The sequence below is a fragment of the Equus caballus genome, unplaced genomic scaffold (assembly GCF_041296265.1).
Source record: "Equus caballus isolate H_3958 breed thoroughbred unplaced genomic scaffold, TB-T2T haplotype2-0000451, whole genome shotgun sequence".
Taxonomy (NCBI): Eukaryota; Metazoa; Chordata; class Mammalia; order Perissodactyla; family Equidae; genus Equus; species Equus caballus.
Window position 1 is genome coordinate 2,112,538 of NW_027221893.1, and position 23,776 is coordinate 2,136,313.

The 23,776-nt window shown below is 44.2% G+C and overlaps 1 pseudogene; it reads right to left on the bottom strand.

Annotated features, from left to right (window-relative positions):
* Positions 1-640: 640 nt before the first annotated feature.
* LOC138922106 (heparan sulfate glucosamine 3-O-sulfotransferase 4-like) overlaps positions 641-23,776 on the bottom strand; it is a 145,764-nt pseudogene continuing 122,628 nt past the window's right edge.

Sequence of the window (23,776 nt, forward strand, 5' to 3'; positions counted from 1 at the left end):
AACAATAATGAGTTCAATGTGTTCGGAGCACAGATTTCATCAAGGGCTAGAGAAGAAAATGGGATTGGAAAAATATCCTAAAGGAGGAAGTGCTATGCCTGGTGAACGGACTTAACCCAATAAGAAACATGGGTCCAAGTGCAGATTTTTAAGCAAGAACACAAGAAAATCTACTGTTTGGAAAGACACATTCATTGATATCAAAGGACGGGGGTCAGCAAACTATGTGCCAAGTCCAGTCCTTTGTCGTTTTATTTTCCGGCTCATGAGCTAAGGATGATTTTTGCATTTTCACACGGTTGAAAACCAATCAAAAGAACGTATTATGGCACAGGAAAATTAAATGCAATTTAAATTTCAGCGTCATCCATAAAGTTTTAGTGGAACACGGCCATGCTCATTTGTTTACACCTTGTTTATGGCCACTTTTGTGCTAAACAGCAGAAATCATTAAAAGTATTTACTACCTACCCTGCACAGAAGATGTCTGCCAGCCTCGGGTTAAAGGATATAGCTTAGAGCAGATAGAGAAGAGAAGGCAGGGAAGCCAGCGTGAAGGGCAGAGGGAGAAGCTTCAGCCATGTTTCTCCAACCTGAGTCATGTACAAATCCCCCTCCGAAACTGCTCCAGGAGCTCTAGTGTCACTTGAATTACTTTTATTCAAACATAAATTAAATATTTACAAACAGACATCCTGGTAAAACTTCCTTATTCTTTTAGCTCTTACACAACTCTAAAACCAAAACAAACTTAAAAATCAAGTACAAACAAAATTACAAGACCAGTCAATTTCACGTTAACGTCCTTAATTTAAGGTGAGGGACGATGTCTTTCGGCTGCAACCAGATGTCTGCGTCGAGGTCCCAGGCCAGCCCCAGATTCATCTGAGTGTGAGTGCAGGTGTCTGCTACCACGTCTGGGTGATGACAACGATCTCACAACCTTCTCTGGGTGCAAGCACTCCAGACACCTTCATTCACGTAGAATGGCATTGGCAACATTTCTGTAAAGGGTCAGATGATAAACATTTTAGTCTTTGCAGGCCCCTGCTACAACCACTCAATTCCGCCATCCTAGCTCAAAAGCCCTCACAGACAGGCCATAAACGGCCAGACGCGGGTGTGCTCCACTCAAACTTTACTGACAGAACAAGCAGTGGCCAGAATTAGCTCAGAGGCTCTGGGTCAACCTTTGTTCCAAGGCAAAGTGGAAAACTGGTGGGATTTCTGTTCAGCTGTGGACACACCCTCGACAGGCCAGGAGACTGCTGTGGAAGGAGGAGTCACTGCCACAGCCGCCCATCAGATGTATTCACAACGACAGGCTACAGGCTCGACTGGGGCCACAAGCCTGGACAGCAGACAGCGTCACAGCACTGTCACCTCTTCACTTCACATCTGTATTCAAACCAGCTCACAGCAAGAATGACTATCTTGCCACTTCCCTTGGCCCAGAATGGGGTTTCCACCCACCGGCCCTCAACCTCAGGAGGCTCAGAGATGCCTGCAGGTCCTCACCACTTGGTTCCTGCTGGGACATCCAGAAGGGCCGGGTAATTATGGACTTTGCACATTAGCCACCAGAGTCCAATGCATACTGACAGAATCTGAGCGCCATGCCGTTATAGTTCTGAATCTCAAAACGCAGTAAGAAAGGAAACTTGGCAACAGTCTTTTTAATTTGGTACCTTTTTACCCACACTGCGGGGCATTTGGGATCAGAGTTCTGATTCTCTTTATGAAGCTCTTCTATATACAGAATCACAGCCTACCTTTAACTTGGAGCCTGACACTCGAGACAATTTTGTTATTACTATTACGCTTCAATTTTAGACAAAAAACACATTTTGAAAGAAAAAAGTGCCAAGAAATACTATAACTTGGATAAGAAACAGTCTCATTTATTAGAGTCTTTCTTGTAGGGAAGAAACCTTCCCCACACACGTCCCCTCACCTGGCTACTCTTCTCTTCCCAAGACAGTCAATTCAGGGAAAAAAGAGGAGTAAAATCTGACTCTGGGGGCCAGCCTAGTGGCGAAGTGGTTAAGTTTGTGCACTCTCCTTCAGCAGCCTGGGGTTCACAGGTTCAGATCCCAGGAATGGACCTCCACATTGCTCACCAAGCCATACTGTGGCAGTGTCCCACATACAAAAAATGGAGGAAGACTGCCACAGATGTTAGCCCAGCGACAGTTTTCCTCAAGCAAAAAAGAGGAAGACTGGCAACAGACGTTAGCTCAGAGCTAGTCGTCCTCACAAAAAAAAAAGAAAGAAAGAAAAGAAAAGGAAAAACCTGATTCTGGTGTGTGTGTATAAACTTGTCATCCTGGTGAACGGATGGATGGGTGGCTATGTACCAACCAGACGAGGAGGCTGAGTCCTCCAGTGAGGCTTCGGGTGTGTTCTCCTGGGTGTTCCTGGACAAACTGCACTCCATTGCTCACGACCATCCTTACACGGGCCAGGCTCTATGCCAGGCACTGGTCAACTAGAATGGAAGACAAGAGGGGCCTTGCCCTCAAGGAGATGGCACTGGAGTGGGCACCACCAGAGTCTTAGTTTTAGTTACGTGCTTACTGTGTGCCAAGCACCATGCCAAGAGCTATACACACAATTTCTCTGGGAATACTAATGACACTCCCATTGAACAGACATGATCATCTTGTCTTTACAGATAAGGAAACTGAGACTCACAGAGGTTAAATGACCTGATGAAGGACAGACAGCCAGTCAGCGGCAGAAGCAGGTTTCGACCCTGTGTGGCCTAATCTCGGAGCTTCTGTACTTCCTCCTGCAGAAGCTGGACACCTAAACAGACAATTCCACGACATCCATTATCCTACAACAGGGAGAGCCGAAGCAGGGGCTCTGGGGGCAGGGGACTTGTTGAGGGTGGTGGGCTATTTAGAGTACTCTAGAACAAACTGATTAGGACACACGACTCATGAGTGGGACCTGAGCAAAGCCCAGCTTCTGAACCCAGTGGAGCACTTTGCTAAACAGCCCACTTTAGAGCACTCGGGACTGTCTTGGAGGGAAATAAAACCACCAACCAGGCTTTCCTCCCAGAGATCCCCGTGGCTAACTGCCTCACCTCTTTCAAAACTGCTTTCAAACATCATCTTCACAAGGAGCTACTCAACCACCTTATTGAAGCTGCACCCTGCCCCCTCACCATCGCTCTGATCTCTTTCCCTGCCCTCCTATTTCTCTGTTGCACTGTTTTCACCTTCCAACCTATGGTACTATCTATGTAACTTACTTACTCACTACGTTTACTGCTTATTCTTATTGTTTACTACTTGAATCCTTTCTTTAGAACATAACGTCAACGACAGGAGGAACTGGTGTCTGTTTTGTTCACCACCAGATCCCAAGTCCCTAGAAGAGTGCCGTGTATACAGCAGGTGCCAATAATATTTGTTAAATTAATAAACGAGTGAAGGAGTGTTGAAAAACAGACTGCGGATGTAAGACTGGGCTGAATGAGTTTGGCAGCCCTTCCCAGCCCTGGCGTTCGGCTCCCACATACAGGAAAAGCATCCTTCCATTTGGGATTCAGGGACACTGGAAGCAAGTTCTCACCCGTCTAGATACATGACTGAGGTCTCACCGGGATTGTGCTTTCTAATGTGGATGAGACCTTCATGTTCAATAAACTCTCATCCTTGGTCTCCCGTGCTTGTCTTCATTCTAGTCTTGTGCTCTCGTGACATGGGCAGTTAAAGAAGAGAATTTAGGGGTTGCCCTGTGGCCGAGTGGTTAAGTTCACGTGCTCTGCTTGGCAGCCCAGGGCTTCACCGGTTCAGATCCTGGGTGCGAACATAGCCCTGCTCATCAAGCCATGCTGAGGTGGCGTCCCGCATGCCACAACAAGGACTCACAACTAAAACATACAACTACGTACTGGGGGGCTTTGGGGAGAAGAAGGAAATAAGTAAATAAATAAAAGAAGAAGAAGAGAATTTAGTGCACACAGCAAAATCCCCCACATCTCAATGGCAGGCAGAACAAACTCTGTGATTTGAGTATTTTTGTGAAAATTCATAGGAGTGTCTTTGTGTCTGAATTCATATAATCTTAAAATTTACAAGAATCCAGTTTCCTTTTTATAAGGTTTCTATAACACATGTGTCAAGTGTCTAGTTTTGAAAGGACTTCATAATTATTTCACTTACAACTTCCTCTGGGTTAATTATGGGAGTCTAAGAGTTGGACGAGGGGACAAGAGTAATACAGTTCTTGACATGCCATCTGAATGCAGGCTGAATGCGGTCTGTAACAAAGCCTTCCGGTTTTCCTTTTACTTATTATGTTGTCTTGTCCCCTTATCAGGGTGAGGAACACTCCACTTCTTTACAGGTTCAAACTGAATTCCAAATTCTGTCTGGAGCACATTTGGGTTTCTACCAGGTCCACTTTCTATTTCAATCCGAGGGGTGGGAGAGATGGAGGGTACCAAAATTTATTCCTGTGTGCTCAAATGTGATCAAACCTCGAGCTCTCACTTGATAGTTAACGTCAAAGACCAACTTTAGCGTCGTCTCTTTCTGTATTAATTCCTTTTTAATGCACATCTCTCTGGTTTCCAAAGCCAGAAAAATCTGCAGTTCATTCTAGATTATTCCCCCTGCCCTAACCCCTTCCCTGGCTATCATTTTGTCCTCAAGTTCTGTCAGTTTACATCTAAATATTTCTTGAATCCGTCCATTTCTCTCCATCCTCACTATGGCTGCCTCGATTATGGCTGCCACACTGCTCTGCTGCTAAGGTCCAAAATCATGAATGAGGCCTGTAAATAGGGTGACCAGTTCATCCAGGTTTGCTCGGGACTGTCCCAGTGTTAAATCTGAAAGTCTTACACGCCAGGACCCTCCCCCTAGTCCTGGCCAAACTGACACTGTTGGCACCCTCCCTGTAAGTCTTGGCAACTCTCTGCTTCCTCTGTGCACTGCAGCCCCACTCACCTTCTTCCAGTGACTTGGACTTTCTTACCTCAAGACCTTCACACGGGCTGGTTTTCTCCCTGGATTGCTTCTGCACTCACTCTTTGTCTGGTTAACTCATCCTCCTCTCCCAGATGCTGGCTGAAATGCCACATCTTCAGATAGCCTTTCACGACCCAGCACCCAGCCCCAAGTTAATTTCTGACCTTGCTCCAGCCTCTCGCTGTATTCTTTACTTTGCCTTCACATCTCTCAATTAGTGGGTTATATTTTGTCTGTGTAGTTACGTGTTTAAAGAAGCACTTTCTTCGTTAAAATTCAGCTCCTCAAAGGCAGACAACGTGTCTGTCTATACAGCTGATTGTCCCCAACACCTTGCCCAGGACCTGGGAAGTATCGAGCCCTCTATAAATACACTTTCAATACATTTACTTTGTATGTGTTTTCCTTTTCCCCTGATTAAACTTACAAGACCTCTTTCTATCCTCCCTCCATCCCTTCTTCTTGCCTTTCTGGTCTCTTGCTGTCTCTCCTTTCTTGCTCTTTCTTTCTTTTCAAGAAACAACTCTTGGAATTAAGTGTTAATGCTACTGTTTTCATGATTTCTTGAACCAATATTTTCTGCTTTTATCAGTATTATTTCCTTCATCTAATTTTCTTAGGTATATTCTTTATTTTAGTTTTTGAGCTCTCAGGCCCATTTGCCTGCTCTCTCTTCCTCCCACCTGCTTTAGCTAGACTGAGCCTGCACTTTTCCTCAAGAGACAGAGCTGTGTCACTTCGTCACTCTTTTGGCACCCGTTGTTTTCTCTGTGGGATATACCCTTCGTTTACTAATCTAACAGATATTTAATGGCTACCTCCCCACCTTGTCTACTGAACTAATAATTCTTTAAGATCCAGCTCAGCTGTTTCTTGACTGTAACGCTTTCCTGCCTCCACCCCCACTGAGTTCATCCGCTGCTCTGTGCCGCACCCGTACCTGGAGTGGACATCCGTTATAGTACTTACGTTGCGTTGTAACACTTTATTCATACTCCATCTTCCCCACTGAGCTCTGAGCTCCAGGATGACAGTGTCCGACCTCTGTGTCTATTTTGGAGGAGGCTGAGATTCTGGAGGAAAGGGACACACATAATGAGCATGGCTCTCTCTACAGCTTCATCCTCCTAAGAACTAAACAGACCTTCTAAAAAAAAATACATAGAATAAGTCAACAGGAAAATAAGCAAGGAGATGAAGAGACAGAAAAAAATACTGAGTCAGGGACCATGTACATTTTCAACTTGATTAGATAATACCAAGGGAAATTTCTTTATTGGAGGAAAGAAGAAAAACAAGAGAGGGGCAAATACAAAAATGAATTTGATGTAGATGAGAGAGATTTTGAGAAAACTCACACTGATGGACTTGGTCCCCACAAAACATGATTTTGCCGAGTTTGGCAGTGGGGATGGCATACGGACCTTGATCAGAGTGGAACAGGTTTGGAGTACTTTAAGAATATGTTGTGGTCAACCAGTGAAGGATTGAGGACATCAGAACCATCAAAGGGCCAACTAGATAAAGAGCAAATAACTCTTGTGATTTTATTCGGTGCGGCCTCACATTCTAGATATTGAAGGGGGTCATGAGTGGCATGGCTGAGGATGGGAAGGCAGGGGTCATGGAAGTGCACAGAGGTAAGGGCATCAGGGATGCTCACGAGAACCAGCAAAGTGGCTAACCTTGGGCTGAAACAAGCAAGGCCAGAGAGGTGTGAGCACGGAGATCCTGAGCTGACAGACAGCAGGCTCCAGGGGAAGACAGAGCTGAAGAGGTGGAAGGAGAAGTCACTGTGATCAGTCGTGGGGATTTCAGAATTCACACTAGGTTTAGGGTAGGTCCAGTCCACATCAGGGTTTCATCCTCTCGCTGGCCAATGACATGCTTTCATGCCATTTGATGGAAATGAAATACAAACTATGAGAGAGTAAAAGAAGAAAACTGGCTAAAGAGTTTTTCAGTCCCTGCAGTGTCTATCAAATCCAATGCCAAGTACTATTCAGGTCTTATAACCTCCCTTGTTCCTGTGTTCTGGCTCCAGTCAGGACACCCCTGGGCCCAGAGCTCCTGAGGTTCATCTGGTGATGGGTCAGGTGTCAGAGCGACTGTCCTAGCTTTCACGGGAGCCTTTGTTCAGGGGCAGCAGGGAGAGAGGGGCCCCTCCTCTTTAATGGTGCTATCAGAACATAGGCTTCTTTGATCTTGTCTGGAATACTGATGGATAAAACTCTCTATGCATTTTATAGGAATATAAAAGACAAACGAGAATGATTTTTAAACACACGAAGCTTTAAGCTACAGATTTGCAGACACATTTTCCCCTTCCTTATTGCCTATCTCTAGTCTTTCTGGGAGGAAACACACATCTTGGTGTTGCTTTCTTTCAAACAAGAGAAAGGAGTCAAAACAGTTAATCTCACACGCTTCCCGTGATAGGGAAAAGGCAGCACACGCTGCTGTAGGAGGAGACCTTGGGAGCAGAGCCAAAGTAGAGGATTTTCCCAATGGGTCCCCATAATGATGCTCTTGGAGGAGGAGAGACTCAGAGTCACCCAAAGGTCCAAGGCGAGGCCAGGCCCATGAAGGATTCAAGTGGATGGAAGTGATGGTCACATCCCGTGAGGAGCCCAAGGAATCATAGCCAGAAGATAAGGGGTGGAGGTGGCCCTGAGGTTAATGACAGGAGAAGACATAAGAAGGACAAACGTACAGGGGCCTACGGTCAAGGTTGGAAACTTCAGCAACTAAGACGGTGGTGTCATAAACAGAAAAGAAAGATGCAGAGAGAAAAGCAAACCTGCACTGGGAATAAGGAATCGGCGGAACTAGTCTGCCTGAGACTATCAGGACACGGCTTCTTCAACTGCGGGTGCGAGAAGCTGGGAAAATCAGAGAGGGGATCACAACCCTGATCACCTTCAAATTCCAATTTAACAGACACCCAAGCTCCATCTTCCTCCTAAGACAGCACATCAGTGCCTCTGTATCCTTAACTGTGCATCTGGAAAATCAGATTCTAAAGCAGCCATTGTGGTGGCTGACATGGAGGGCCTATGGTAATCACGCGACAGCTGTGAGAGCTTTGGTCTTGCAGACCCTCAAACACCTGCCATTTCTTCCCCCCACCTCTGCCCTTCTGTTAGCAACATTCACAGTTGGAAAGATTTAAATCCCTTCATGTGAGTTACTGCACACATGCCAAGTAGATGCTCAATGGTCACCTCGTTCACTCACCATCTGCCAACTTTGTAGGATGTGTGAGTTGAGTTCATGCCTCAAGAAAACGTCACAATTGTTAAATCTCAAGAGTCACCTCCAGATAATCTAAATTTTAAGTATTGAATGTGTAAGTGACACAGGACTGGTGTTTAAAAGCATTTGCATAGGAACTCAATTCGAAACCATCCTGTGGGGCTCAGGCCATTGAGTCAATGTCTCCAGAGGCTCTGGCTCTTCAAACATGAATTCCTCCTGTTTCATTAGTTTGTGCTATTGCTGTGGCTCCCAAGGGGTTACCTTTGGGACAAGAGACTTAACCATGACATTGAGCTTTCAACTGTGTAGGAAATAAACTCAGAAACACCCATCCTTAACCAAATTTGTTTCACTTCAGGGAAAGAACAGATATGGGGTTCTTAAAAATTAACGAGCGGCATTGATATTGAATTTTAGATTAAATGATTTTTACTAAAGCCTCTAAAAGATACCCCTTTTTAGCAGGTCAAAGAGCTCTGCTTCAGAAATGACAGCACAGCCTCCCGGTGAACTGCTTGTGTGCAGTGTCTCTTTTTCTTCTTCCCCTTCCACCTCCTAGAGAAGCTCTTCAGGAGCCTCAGACGGGGGGCTGCTGTGTGGCCAGTTCCAGGGGGACTATTCACATCCGAGTCCATTCACATGACACTCCATCACTGTTAGAGGCGCAGGGGTCAGAGAGAAAACTTGTCCTCGCTGTGTAAATACACAGACAAACCTCTTAAAGAAAGCTTTCTCAGTGTCTTCGGTCAGGCTTCCCAGAAGCAGGGCCTGAGACAGTGACTCTGGTGAAAAGGATTCATTGGAGGAGGGCTCTCTGGAGGGGGTGCAGTGTGAGGGAAGCAGCAGACAGGAGAAGAAAACTAAGCAAAGGGGCTGTCTCAGCTGGAGACTAACTTCTCCCTCGTATCCCAGAAGGCTCTGGTCCACCTTGAGGCCAGGCTTCCGGCTTTTTGTGCCCCAGTCAATCATTGGCCACTGACCGTCCCCTGCGGCCAGGAGTAACCTCCCAGGCAAGGCAGCTCCATTTGAGCAATGAATACTCACAGCAACTGAGGAAAGAGTGTGCCACCAGTGAAGGGGACCCGGGCAGGGCACCAGCAGCATCCACTAGACTTGGGGAAGGAAGGGAAGATCAGAAAAGCAGAGACGGCCTCTCCGAGCAAGCGGCATATAAGCTGAGTCCAGAAGGATAAGTAAGAGCCAGGATAAGTAAGAGACTTGGAGGAAAAGCACGGAGAATGGTGAAGGGAACAGCACTCGCAATGGCCCTGGGGTAGAAAAGAGAATATGGACCTCCTTTCCTCTTCATTCAACGTGCTCTGGCCTCTGATTCTGGGCTGGAGGGAAGTGTGTAGTGGTATTCCTGTAAGGCAAATGCAGGGCAGGCAAAGAGTTTTGTACTTTGGGCTTCTGCAAAGGACCCAACAGATTTGTGGAAGAAAACATCATGAGTAAGCTCTGGGCCCTGAAGATTGCTAGTCTCACCTTTCACGTGCACTCATCTCTGTACAAAAGTATGTTTATCTGTTTTAGGGAGATAAGTGAAGATTCCTTGCCTGGAAACTTTACAAACGTCCAGGAAGGCCAAGCTCTTGGTCTGCAAGGGTGTAGCATCTCCTGTTCTCAAAAGGGTAACATGGACCATCCCTCCCAGGTATGACATCCTATGTGCCATCTAATGATTTGTGGCACCCAAAACTCAATGAAGATAGAACATAGACAGACAGATAGATGGAAGACCAGGATGTTCAAATACAGTTTTCTGGTATATGAATTCTGAGACATCAAAACCTCCCTAGGAAATGAAACACCTGAAGTGTCTAGTGAAGTGGAAGGCACTGGGAAGAACTGACCCTGTGTCCCCTCAGTGTCCCAGCAGGGGGTGTTTGGATGAGCGTATTCAACTCAGCAGGAACCGAGCAAGGCAAGTGGCTGCAAAGGGGCAACTGGTAGGTGAGAAGGGCTTCCATTTTGTTTGCAGATAAAAGCTTCTCAGGACATATTTCTTGGATAGTGAATAAAGAGCCCACTGAGGGCTGGCCTCTCACCAACCACTGTAAAGACAAGCTGAAAAGAGAAGAAACAGAGAAAAAGATAGGATAACAAAGGGGGATGGGAGATTTATGGGCTTAGAGCTCCAAATTTAAACATGAGATATGAGAATTTCAACTAAAGATGGTGATTTGGGGACTAATATATACGAAGGTCCTTAAAAACGCCCCCAAAAACCATCTTGTATTTTAAAAAGAACGAATCCGTGGTAATGCTAGTAAACTAGAATGGCAGTCAGCTGGAGGACATCTTGAAGAAATCCGAGAAGACAGAAAGCAGATAGATCTGACTGATGAAAACAGATCACAGAAAGATGTAGACCAAAATGCTGGAGAAAAGAGGGACCCTTCCCACAGGGGTCCTTTGAGAGCTCCAAGCTCCTAGTCCACAAACATCAAGGACAGAGATGAGACAGGGTACAAGCATGAAGGTAACTGGTAAATGAATCACAGGCCAAGTCCTCCCCCAAGGTCTGTTTCCTGACTTCACATCTTTCCCCTCTCTCTCCTTTGCTCACCAACTCCAGCTTCATTGACCTTCTTTATGTCCTTTTAACACGTGAAGTATCTCCCCAGCTCACTGCCTGTGCACTTGCTGTTTCCTGTCTGGAACAATCTACCTCCAGACTTTCACATGGTTGGCTCTTCCTTGTCACTCAGGTCTTGGCTCAAACTTTAGCTGCTCAAAGCATTCTTCTCTGATCACAGTATCTAAATGAGATCCCAACCCCAGCCAGTCACATCACCCTGCTTGCTTTCCTTCAGAGCATGTGTGAATCTCTGAAGTTGTCTGACTCATTTATTTCTTTGTTTCTCGTCACCTGAGGACAGAGGCCTGATCTACTTTGTTTATCAGAGTATCTACAGTAGCTGGAACATCAATACAATGCGGTGTTTGTATCAGTGAGCTCTTGCTGGGTGATAAACTACCCCAAAACTTAGGGGTCTCAAACAACAACTGCTTATTTAGTTCATGATTTGGATCAGCTAGGCAGTTCTTCTTATCTGCGTGAACTCAGTACATCTCTCCCAGGCTCTGTATCCCAGGCATCCATGCTCAGCTGTAAATTGGCTGCTGGTTGGATAATCTAGGGAAGTCTTTGTCACATGCTATGAGTCTGGCAGGCTGTTGGTCAGAGCAACAGAAGCAAATGGGCCACATGCCTCTTGTCATCCTCTTGGGCTTCTTCATAGGAGTGTTATTTTTTTTTTTTGAGGAAGATTAGCCCTAACTGCTGCCAATCCTCCTCTTTTTGCTGAGGAAGACTGGCCCTGAGCTAACATCCGTGCCCAGCTTCCTCTACTTTATATGTGGGACGACTACCACAGCATGGCTTGCCAAGCAGTGCCATGTCCGCAACCGGGATCCAAATCGGCGAACCCCGGGCCACCAAAGCAGAATGTACACACTGAACTGCGGAGCCACCGGGCTGGCTCCCAGGACTGTTAGTTCTGATAGCTCAGAATTCATATGGGAAAAAATGTATTTTTAACTTTCCTGTCTTTTACTTATTTGGGGTTTCTTTTGAGCAAGATTAGCCCTATGCTAACATCAGCCACCAATCCTCCTTTTTTTGCTGAGGAAGACTGGCCCTGAGCTAACATCCATGCCCATCTTCCTCTACTTTATATATGGGATGCCTGCCATAGCATGGCTTGATAAGCAGTGCATAGGTCCACCCCCAGGATCCAAACTGGCAAACCCAGGCCACTGATGTGGAGTGCACGAACTTAACAGCTATGCCGCCAAGCTGGCCCCTTACCTATCTTCTTTATAAGGGCAGCAAGAGACAGCAAGTCCAGTGTGCAAGCGGTTTTCAAGTCTCTCCTTCAGGTCACTGTTCTAGAATCCCAATGATCAAACTAAGCCACAGGGCCAAGCCAGATTCAAGAAGATGGAGAAACAAATGCCACCTCTTGCTAGGAGGGGCTCCAAAGTCACATTGCAGAGGGGCATGGACACAGGATAGACAGAATTTTCAGCCATTTTGCCACTCTTATCATACTGCTCAATATATGTGTATATATATATGTGTGTGTATATATATATATACACACACACACATATATATATACATATGATGAATATTTTTGATTTAAAAGACTGCATCTGGGAAGGCTGGGCTAGTTGGACCACATCTCTCTTCCCTGCCCTCCTCCCAAATATATACAGCAGACAGCAGAGGCTTTTGGCCCCCACATAAAAATCCTAGCTGTGCACGCTGAAGAAAGTGACCTGCTTACATGCAGATGCCTCCTCATTTGAGTGTAGAACCATGAATGGGAAGCAAAGCAGAGTCTGAGGAAACTCTGGAACATCCAGCAGGCACCTTAATGAAAAAGGAGAGGCAACACAGCTTTTCTCAAGAAGGAACACATCAAAATAATTCACTGCTCAAGTCAAGTCCTCCCTTTTTTGACTTGCTCTCCACAGCCGGCTGACCCCCACAACTCTGAACTGTCATTTTCCAGTTATGGCACCAGACCCACCAGTACAGGCTCATCCAGGGAGCAGTTTCTTGGCAGAGAGAGCTACACAAATCCAAATGGAACTCCCACCGCTTAACAGCCTAGATCTTTATTCACAAACAAGAACTAACAGCCAAGGGTCAACAAATGTGAAGAAAAAAAAATCACATACGTGACTCACATTAAGATTAACAAGTAAAATAATTGTGTTTTTAGGAAATAAAGATCATTCAGGAAACAAAACAACGTTAAAAGAGTAAGAAATGACTCTAGTGAGATAGGAAAGATGGCACGTGCAAAAGTAAGAACAGACTGCTGCTGCAAAAAAGGAGTAATCAGAGGACGAAAATGAGTGCCTGGGAATTAAAAATATGTTTGACACTAAAACAATTCAGTGGACAGACTGACTAAGAGAATGGGGATGGTTAACAACATGTCAGTGATCTGGTGATAAAGTCAGTGGAATCTTGCAGACCAGAGCCAAAGGCAGAATGATGGCACATAGGAGAGAAATGTGAAGCAGCATACATGTCTGCCCTTTCTTTTATCGGGGTTCTGGAGGCAGAGAACAGAGGTAATAAAAGGGAGGAAAAATTCAGTAGAAGATAATTTCTGTGAGACAAAGGCTACAGGGGTTTCTGAAGGCCCCCTCCTTTTTTTTAAGGAAGATTAGCCATGAGCTAACATCTGCTGCCAATCCTCCTCTTTTTGCTGAGGAAGGCTGGCCTTCAGCTAACATCCATGCCCATCTTCCTCTACTTTATATGTGTGACGCCTACCACAGCATGGCTTGCCATCAGTGCCATGTCCGCACGCGGGATCCAAACGGGTGCACCCCAGGCCACTGAAGTGGAACATGTGCCCTTAACCACTGTGCCACCAGGTCGGCCCAGAAGCCCCTTTTATATGGGCACTAATCCCATTCCTCAGGGCTCTGCCCTCATGACCTAATCACCTCCCAAAGGCCCCACCTCCTAATACCATCCCATTGGGCCTTAGGATTTAACAAAGGAATTTTGGGGAGACACAACATTTAGGCCACAGCAACGGGGCCAAAGAAAATGGTGTCATGAATTTTGCTTTGGGCATCGGAAATACTAGAAAAAGGAGGTGTTATTTCTGTTCCACTGTGAAGGACAAATATCAATTCCCACTGAGAGGCAAGGCATTACAGGCAGAAGGAAGAGTATATCAGTAGAAGTAGAAAGGTCTGAAATTTCCTGACAGGTTTGGAGAAAGAGATCAGTAGTTTAGTGTGGCGAGAGTCTGAGATCTATGGCAGGAAGTGAATACACATGAATCTGAAATGATAGGATTGTGCCAGATTGTAAAGAGCTCACATGCTATTCTGAGAGGCTTTTCTACCTGACACTATACATAGTTGGGAACCCTTGGAGAATTTTATGCAGCAGAGTGACATATTCACAATCTACTTAGCTCAGAATCATGAATAGAAAGTGGGTACTTTCTGATGAGCCATTCCGCAGACTCACCTAGATGTAAAAACTCAAGAGTACACAGAGAATTTCAATAGCACTAGGAACCAGAAATATTTCACCATTACCTGCTAGAAAACCGGAAGAACTTCCATGAGTTAAACCTTTAAAGCTTACAGGTAGACTGGTGGAACCATTCATGGTAAAATATTTCAAGAAATCTCACAAGCATAGACTTTCTTTCATCAGAGCGAAGGAATTAAAATCTCCCTCAGTATGGAAACTATTTAGTAGAGGATTCAGAGTCTTTAACACCCTCATCCAGCATCAGTTGTGAGCTGAAACGTGCATGTGGAAGGAAAGGAGCTGTGGGGCGGCCATGGTGAAGTTGTAGCTTTTAGCCACGAATGCAGAAACAGCCCATCCAGGAATGAGTTTTAAATACTGTACAAAGACAATAAGGTAGTGGTATCTCAATATTTCTTCTTAGACATCAGGTTATTATTTTAAAGAATGAGTGACTTTTTAAACTAGAAAGTTTCATGACACTTGGCTATTTTAAACTAGATATCTGGCAGCCAGCCCCAGTGGCCTAGTGCTTAAAGTTTGGCACACTTTGCTTCGGTGGCCCAGGTTCGGTTCCCAGGTACGGACCTACACCACCCATCTGCCATGCTAATGGCAGCTCACATACACACCCACAAAAAACCAGTGACATCCGCCATCATGGTGGAGTGAGCTCTTCCCTTAGACTCTCTCCCCAAGACACAATGCAAAGGACATTCATAAACCAACAGAGAACATTCCCACAACACAACAGACGTCTGAGAGACCCAGGCAGCCATACATTTGAAGGTGGAGGTGCTGTACCCCCGGGATGAAGTGGAAGGAGGTAGGGGGATCTCCTCTTCCTCCTTGACGGTGATCTAGGGCACAGGACTGCATGTGGCTCTGTGAGGAGAGTGGGAAGGGGCAGCTCTCCGCAGGAACACCTTTACTCTTGGAGCTGCCTACAGCTGTGGGAAAGCCCCACACAGAGGAGGCCAAGGAATTGCAGGGGCATCTTTATCAAGCAAGCACCCCGGCGGGGGGGGGGGGGGAGACAGCAAGTGCAGAGCAGAATGCCCCCAGGATTCTGCATGCAAAACAAAGCACCTCTCCCTCCACTTGACACACCAGCTCAGCCAGAGGAAGGGACTCCTACCAGAGCACATGCACACACATTTCTAAAGCAGCAGCAGTGAGCGGGCAACGGCAGACGTGCCCAGTCAGCACAGATTCCAAAGGACAGGCACAGATGCCAGGGATCGCGGTGGGCTCAGAATACACAGCTCCTGCCCCTCCCACTGGTAGCAAGTAGAATCTGCGATCAGATACTTCCACTAAGGGGAAGCACAAATCCACCCCCTGAAATAGTACAAAAAGACACTTTAATACTCCAGACCAGAAGGAAAAGTGACAAGCACCCAGAAATCAATCTTGTCCTGAAGCCACAAAAATTTACAATATAAACGAAAGACCATTCAAAATAGCTATCATTAAAAAAATCAATGAGTTACAAGAAAACTTGGGAAAGCAGTTCAATGAAATCAGGAACAAAATTTAATGAACAGACAGAATTCTTCACAAAAGAGACTGAAACTATAAATAAAAACCCATCAGAAATGTTGGAGATGAAAGACACAATGAATGAGATAAAGAAAAATCTGGAGTCCTTGAATAACAGGGCTGATTTATGGAACACAGAAGCAGCAGCTTGGAGGACAGAAACATAGAAATGCTTCAGAAGAAGGAGGCGGAACTAAGATAAAAAAGAAATGAAAAAATTCTCCCAGAATCATCCGACTCAATTAGGAAATGCAACAGAAGGATTATAGGTATGCCAGAGGAAGAAGGGAGAGAAAGGAACAGAAAGCTTGTTCAAAGAAATAATAGCTGAGAACTTCTCAAACTTGGGGAAGAAACTGGATTTACAAGTAAAAGAAGCTAACTGAGGAGCTGGCCCCATGGCCGAGTGGTTAATTTCACACGCTCCGCTGCAGGTGGCCCAGTGTTTCGTTGGTTCGAATCCTGGGCGCGGACATGGCACTGCTCATCAAAACCACGATGAGGCGGTGTCCCACATGCCACAAGTAGAAGGACCCACAACTAAGAATATACAACTATGTACCAGGGGGCTGTGGGGAGAAAAAGGAAAAAAATAAAATCTTTAAAAAAAAAAAAAAAGCAGCTAACCGAACTCCTAATTGTATCAATGTAAAAACACCTTCTCCAAGGCATATGTTAGTGAAACTGGCAAAAGTAAATGACAAAGAAAAAATATTAAGGGTAGCAAGGCAGGAGAAAATAACCTACAAAGGAACCCCTAGCAGGCTTTCACTGAATTTCCCAGCAGAAACCTTACAGGCTAGGAGAGAACAGAACAATATCCTCAAAATTCTGAAAAACAGAAACTTTCAGCTAAGAAGACTCTATCCATCGAAATTATCCTTCAGATATGATGGAGAAATAAAAACTTTCCCAGATAAACAAAAGCGGAGGGAGTTCATTGCCACAAGACTCCCTCATATCAGAAAGAAAAAGAAAGGGTTAAAAAAGCCTTGAGCAAAGAGATAAATAGGCAGACAAAATCAGAAAACTGCAGTTCTCTATCAGGACAGGATAGCAACCAATTATAATATTGAAGATAAAGGAAAGGAACACATCAAAAATAACCGTAATCTCATCATTTTAACCACAAACTCACATCAGAAAACGGAAGTTAGGACAAAAGTAACTTAGAAGGGAATGAAGAAAGGGATGGAACCTGCTTTAGACTAAGGAAAGAAGAGGCCATCAGGAAATGGACTATCTCATCTATGAGATTTTTCAGATAAACCTCATGGCAACCACTAAACAAACAATCAGAACAGAGACACAAAGGATACATACGGAGAAAATCATTCTAGAGAACTACCAAACTAAACTGGCAGTCCGAAATACAAAGGACAAGAAACAAGGGAAATACAGAACGACCAGAAAACAAGTGATAAAATGGCAGCAGTAAGCCCTCATAGATCAATCATCACTCTAAATGTAAATGGATTGAATTCTCCAATCAAAAGAGAGAGAGTGTAGGCCTGGGCCAGTGGCTCAGCAGTTAAGTGCACATGTTCTGCTTTGGCGGTCCGGGGTGCGCCAGTTAGGATCCCAGGTGTGGACATGGCACAGCTTGGCAAGCCATGCTGTGGTAGGCGTCCCACATATAAAGTAGAGGAAGATGGACACGGATGTTGGCTCAGGGCCAGTCTTCCTCAGCAAAAAGAGGAGGATTGGCAGCAGATGTTAGCTCAGGGCTAATCTTCCTCAAAAAAAAAAAAAAAAGAGAGAGAGAGTGGTGGGATGGATTAAAAAAATAAGACCCAACATTATGCTGCCTCCAGGAAACAGATCTCAGCTCTAAAGACAAACAAAGGCTCAGAGTGAACTGACGGAAGATGAGACTCCAAGGTAATGGCAAACAAAAGAAGCAGGTGTTGCCGTCCTTAGACAAAACCGACTTCAAGATTAAACAAGCAATGGAGTGACATCAGCATCATGGTGGAGTGAGCTTGCCCGGGACTCTCTCCCCTCCAAGATACAACAAAAAGGAGCAACCCTATTCCAAAAGAAAATACCCTAAAAGCACAAAAATCCTCGGAGAGTCACGGCAGCCACACGACAGAGGGGGGAGAGGCTGGAGCCCTGCCTCAGAGGAGCCGGCACAGGGTAAGAGAGAACTCTGCTCCCTCCCCTAAAGACTGTGGTCACTGCCAGGGAGGCTCTGTGACAGAAGGAGTGGGGGAGGGGTTGCGCATCTGTGGAATCACCCAGGACTCCCTAGGGCCCTGGCGGCCTAAAGGGAAGCCCTTTAACAGGGCAAAAGCTTTCACTCAGGGGTGACCTCATCAAGCCAAGACCACAGGAGACCAGACAGCGAGAGCTGATCGGGAAACCCGGGACTGCACGCAGGAGAAAGTGCCCCTCCCCCGACCCGCACTGGGCACTGCGCTGGGCCAGCTCAGCTGAAGGTGGAGGGCTCAGAATACACGGCTCTCGACCCCCATCCACTGGCAACAGGCTGTAACTGCAACAGAATACTATCACAATGGGAAAAAGACTCATCCTTCCAGCATCAGGCAATTCATCAAATCTCCAGACCAGAGAGAAAATAAGCACCCAGAATTCAGTCCTGAGGATGCAGAAATAAGTAAACTAAGCAACAATGAATTCAAAAGAGCTATTGTCAAAAAACTCAATGAGGTAAAAGAGAACATAGAGAAACAATTCAACGAGTTCAGGAGCTAGTCCACAAAACAGATTGAAACTATAAAGAAGAATCAATCAGAAATATTAGAGATGAAAGACACAATGGAAGCTATAAAACAAAATACAGATTCCCTGAATGCTCGTGTGGACACCACAGAGGAGCGACATGTTGAAATGCTCCAGACAGAGGAGGAGAGAGAACTGAGACTAAAAAGAAATGAAGAAAGTCTCCGAGAAATATCCAACTCAATGAGAAAATACAACATAAGAATCATAGGTATTGAATAAGGTGAAGATAAGGAGAGTAGAGCAGAACGCGTGCTCACAGAAATAACAGCAGACAACTTCCCAAATCTAGACAATGAGAGGGAAACGTGTCTGGAGGAAGCCTTCAGATCTCCTAGATGTGTCCAAGTAAAAAGACCTACTGCAAGGCATATAGTAGTAAAACTGGCAAAAATGAATGACAAAGAAAGAATACTCAGGGCAGCAAGGCAGAAGAAAATACCCTACAAAGGAACCCCTATCAGATAAGCAGACTTCTCTGCAGAAACCTTACAAGCTAGAAGAGAATGGAATGACATATCCAAAATTTTAAAAGATAAAAATCTTCAGCCAAGTATACTCTACCCAGCAAAAACATCCTTCAGATATGAGGGAGAAATTAAAACTTTCCCAGACAAACAATGCTAAGGGACTTCGTAGCCATGAGACCCATCCTCCCACACCAAGAAATCCTCAAGAAGGCCCTCATACCTGAAAAAATGACAAAGGGGAGAGAGGGGTCACAAAACACAGAGTAAGGAGACCAACAGATAGACAGGATCAGAACAGGATAGCAAATATTCAACTACAGCATTAGGCTAAAGGGAAGGAATACACCAAAAACAAAGACAATCTTGTCACTTTAACCACAAACTCATGACACAAGCTGGAATAAGATATGAGAATAATAACTTAGGAGGCGAGGTGGAAAGGGACTGAATCAGTTTAGACCAAGGAAGTAAGAGGTCATCTGAAAAGGGACTATGTTATGCACGAGATTCTGAATACAAACTTCAGGTCAGCCACTAAACTAAAAAGCAGAACAGAGACACAAACAAGAAATAAGGAAAAAACAAAGACACACAGCATAAAAAAACGGCATAATTCAATGGGTAGACCAAAACACACTGGACGAGAAACAAAGGAAATGCAGGAAAACTGGAAAACGAGTGATATAATGACAGCATTAAGCCGTCATACATCAATAATCACCTTCAATGGAAATGGACTGAACTCTCCAATAAAAAGACACAGAGTGGCAAGATGGATTAAAGAACAAGATCCAATAATTTGTAGCCTCCACGAAACTCATCTCAGCTCCAATGACAAGGACAGGCTCAGAGTGAAGAGGTGGAAGACGAGACTCCAAGCTAACAGCAAACAAAAGAAAGCAGATGTCGCAATACTTACATCAGACAAAGCAGACTTCAAGACAAGGCAGGTAAAGAGATACAAAGAGGGGCAGTATACAATGATCAAAGGGACACTCCATCAAGAAGAATAATAACACTTATAAATATCTATGCACCCAACACAGGAGCAGCAAAGTTCATAAAGCAACTGTTAACAAACCTAAAAGAAGATATTAAAAATAACACAAGGGAGGATGGAACACTTCCTAACACATTCTATGAGGCCAGCATCACTGATACCAAAGCCTGAGAGGGACAGCACAAAAAAGGAGAACTACAGGCTAATATCGCTGATGAACATGGATGCAAAAATTCTCAACAAAATTTTGGCAACCTGAATTCAGCAATACGTCAAAAGGATCATACATCATGATCAAGTGGGATTCATACCAGGGACACAGGGATGGTTCAACATCCGCAAATCAATCAATGTGATACACCACATCAACAAATTGAAGAATAAAAACCACATGATCATCTCAATAGATGCAGAGAAAGCACTTGACAAGATCCAACAGCCATTTATGATAAAAACTATGAAAAACAATAGGGATACAAGGAAATTACCTCAACATAATAAAGGCCATATATGACAAATCCACAGCCAATATCATACTCAAAGGGCAAAAACTGAGCGCCATCCCCCTGAGAACAGGAACGAGACAAGGATGCCCACTATCATCACTCTTATTCAACATAGTACTGGAGGTTTTGGCCAGAGCAATTAGGCAAGAGAAAAGAATAAATGGAATCCAAATAGGGGGTGAAGAAGTGAAACTCTCGCTGTTTGCACACGACATGAGCTTGTATATAGAAAACCCCCCAAAATCCACTGGAAAACTAATACAAATAATTAACAACTACAGTAAATTTGCAGGGTACAGAGTCAACTTACAAAATTCAGTTGCTTTTCTATACTCCAACAACAAACTTACACAAAGGGAACTCAAAAATATAATTCCATTTGCCAGCGTACCTAAAAAACTTAAGTACCTAGGAATAAATTTAACCAAGGAAGTGAAGGACTTATGCAAAGAAAACTATAAGACATGAGTGAGAGAAATTGATAGTGACTTAAACAGATGTTAAGAGACTCCTTGCTCATGGATTGGAAGAATAAACATAGGTAAAATGTCCATACTACACAAAGGAATCTACAGATTCAATGCAATCCCTATCAGCATCCCACTGACATTCTTGACGGAAACAGAGCAAGGAATACTAAAATTCATATGGGGCAAAGATCTCGAATTGCTAAGGCAATCCTGAGAAAAAAGAACAAAGCTGGAGGTATCACAATCCCTGACTTCAAAATGTACTACAAAGCCATAGTGACCAAAATGGCATGGTACTGGTACAAAAACTGGCACACAGATCAATGGAACAGAACTGAAAGCCCAGAAATAAAACCACACATCTATGGTCAGCTAATCTTTGACAAAGGTGCCAAGAACATACAATGGAGAAAAGACAGTCTCTTCACTACTATCTCATGACTAGGTACTTAAGCAAAGAACTGGAAATCAATGATTCAGAGAGACTTATGTACCCCTATGTTCCTTGCAGCATTATTCACAATAGCCAAGACACGGAAGCAAACCAAGTGCCCATCAACTGACAACTGGATGAAGATGTCATATACGTACATACACACACACACATATATATATTTACACACACACACACACACAATGCAATACTACTCAGCCATAAAAAAAGACAAACTTGTCCTATTCACAACAACGTGGATGGAACTTGAGGGTGTTATGTTAAGTGAAATAAACCAGACAGAGAAAGGCAAACACCATGTGATTTCACTCATACATGGAAGGTAAACACACGAACAAAGAGAACGGTTTACTGGTTACCAGAGGGGAAGAGGGGAGGGAGCTGGGCATAGGGGGAAAGGGGCACATTGATATGGCGACGAACAAATTATAACGGACCACTGACATTTCACAAGGTTATAAACTCTTTTGACCTCAATTAGAAAAAAAGAGGAAGATTGGCGGCAGATGTTAGCTCTGGACGAATCTTCATCAGCAGAAAGAAATAAAAATAAAAAAAATAAACTAGAAATGTGGCTCAAGGCTGTGCACATCACCGAGTTCTCCAACTTCAGAGCAGGAACAAGGAAAAGATCACATAGCAACCTGATACGAACTAAGTAGAAATTACGTCTAACTAATAGGAAAAGGCTGTCCATTTCTCGCTCCTTCGTGAATACGCCGACGTGGAAATCAGAACATATATCTCAGCCATATGTCTTTGTCTTACTTTTCTTCAAGACTGTACAGCATGAACATAGAAACGTTCAGCTGAAAAGTCAGGAGAAGAGTCCTTGAAAGACTTCTATTTGAGGAAACAGAACTATATTTTAGAAAGCTTCTGCTGTGTTTGTGTTCTCAGGAAAATTCAGGAAACTGTTTGCTCTATGAAGCAAGAAATGAAAACTTGTATAAGTTGAGGGACTGAGCTGTAAAGGGAGAGGGTGGCAAGGGAGAAATAGACAAAAGGAAAAAGAGAAAGTATTTGGGAAAGAATAAAATTTCCCTTGAGATTACATGCAGCTTAGAAACAATCAAGATCAGTTTTTACATCACTGGGAATTGAATCAATAATGTTGAAGCCATTCTTGAGAAACTCTCTCAGAAAGAAGGAGATAAAGGAAAAGAGAGAAAATAAGAAGAAGATTCCAGAGATGGAAAAAGATTTTCAATAGAAGAATGATTGGCATGTCTGAGGGAGAGAGCAGAGCAGATGAGAAAAATAATCTTTAAACACATCTCAGAGAAAACTTTCTTCAACTCAAGGAGGGCCCCAATCATCAAAAGGAACACATCAGATATGAGGCCAAATTGATGAGAAAAAAATATGACCATAACACATATTGAGAAAGTTTTGGAACTTCAAGAATAAATAAAATTCTCTAGGGATTTAGGAAGAAAGAGAAAAAAAGGTCACATTGGAATTAGATTGCTCATCTGCAATTCTAGGATACAATGGAGCAAGGTATGTGGACAAAGACGAGGGACAAAACTGTGTGAGATAAGCATTCGATACCCAATCTCTCACCCATGAGCGAAGACAAAAACAAAAAGATTTACACTAATGTGCAAAGACTCCCAAGATACACTATTCCATCTAGCAACAATACTAGAAACACAGTTAAAAGATGAGTCAGACTCAGAAAAAATAGGAGCAACACGTAAAATAGACAAATGGTTAATATCCACACTGAAGAAGGAGCTCCCAAAACCCAACTAAGAAATTGCTAAGGGGTAGGAATAAATAACTGACTGAGAAATAAATACAGATGACCAATAGGCAGCAAGGACACAATCCATTAATTAAAAATGAAACTGGCATCGAAATACCATCGGATCAAGAAAACAACAGGAAGAACATCACGTGTGGGAAAGGCCTGTGAAAATCGATACCGGGAAGAACTCTGGGAGAGCCTTCAGGGTCTGGAAGATCAAGACAGCTCCCTGGATCCAAAACTCTCCACAGTCATACAATCGACCTCCTCCAAATCATACAGTCAACAAGGAGAACCAACGAAGCCACACAGAAGCAAGCCTGTAGCGTCGCAAGATGGCCAAGATGACCACAACCTTCAAATGACCTGCAAGTTCAGAAAGAAATGCCAACTTCCAGCCCAGCTCCGACCACGACTGAAAGCCTTTGGCAGAGTGGAGAATTGCAAGGTTTAAGACTCCATGGAAAGGACAAGGTCATGGAGGAATCAGATAAAACACATCAAACCACCCTCAAAAGAGGAAGTCCAACACTACCTGCTGAAATATGCAACACAGGCGAAGGACTCG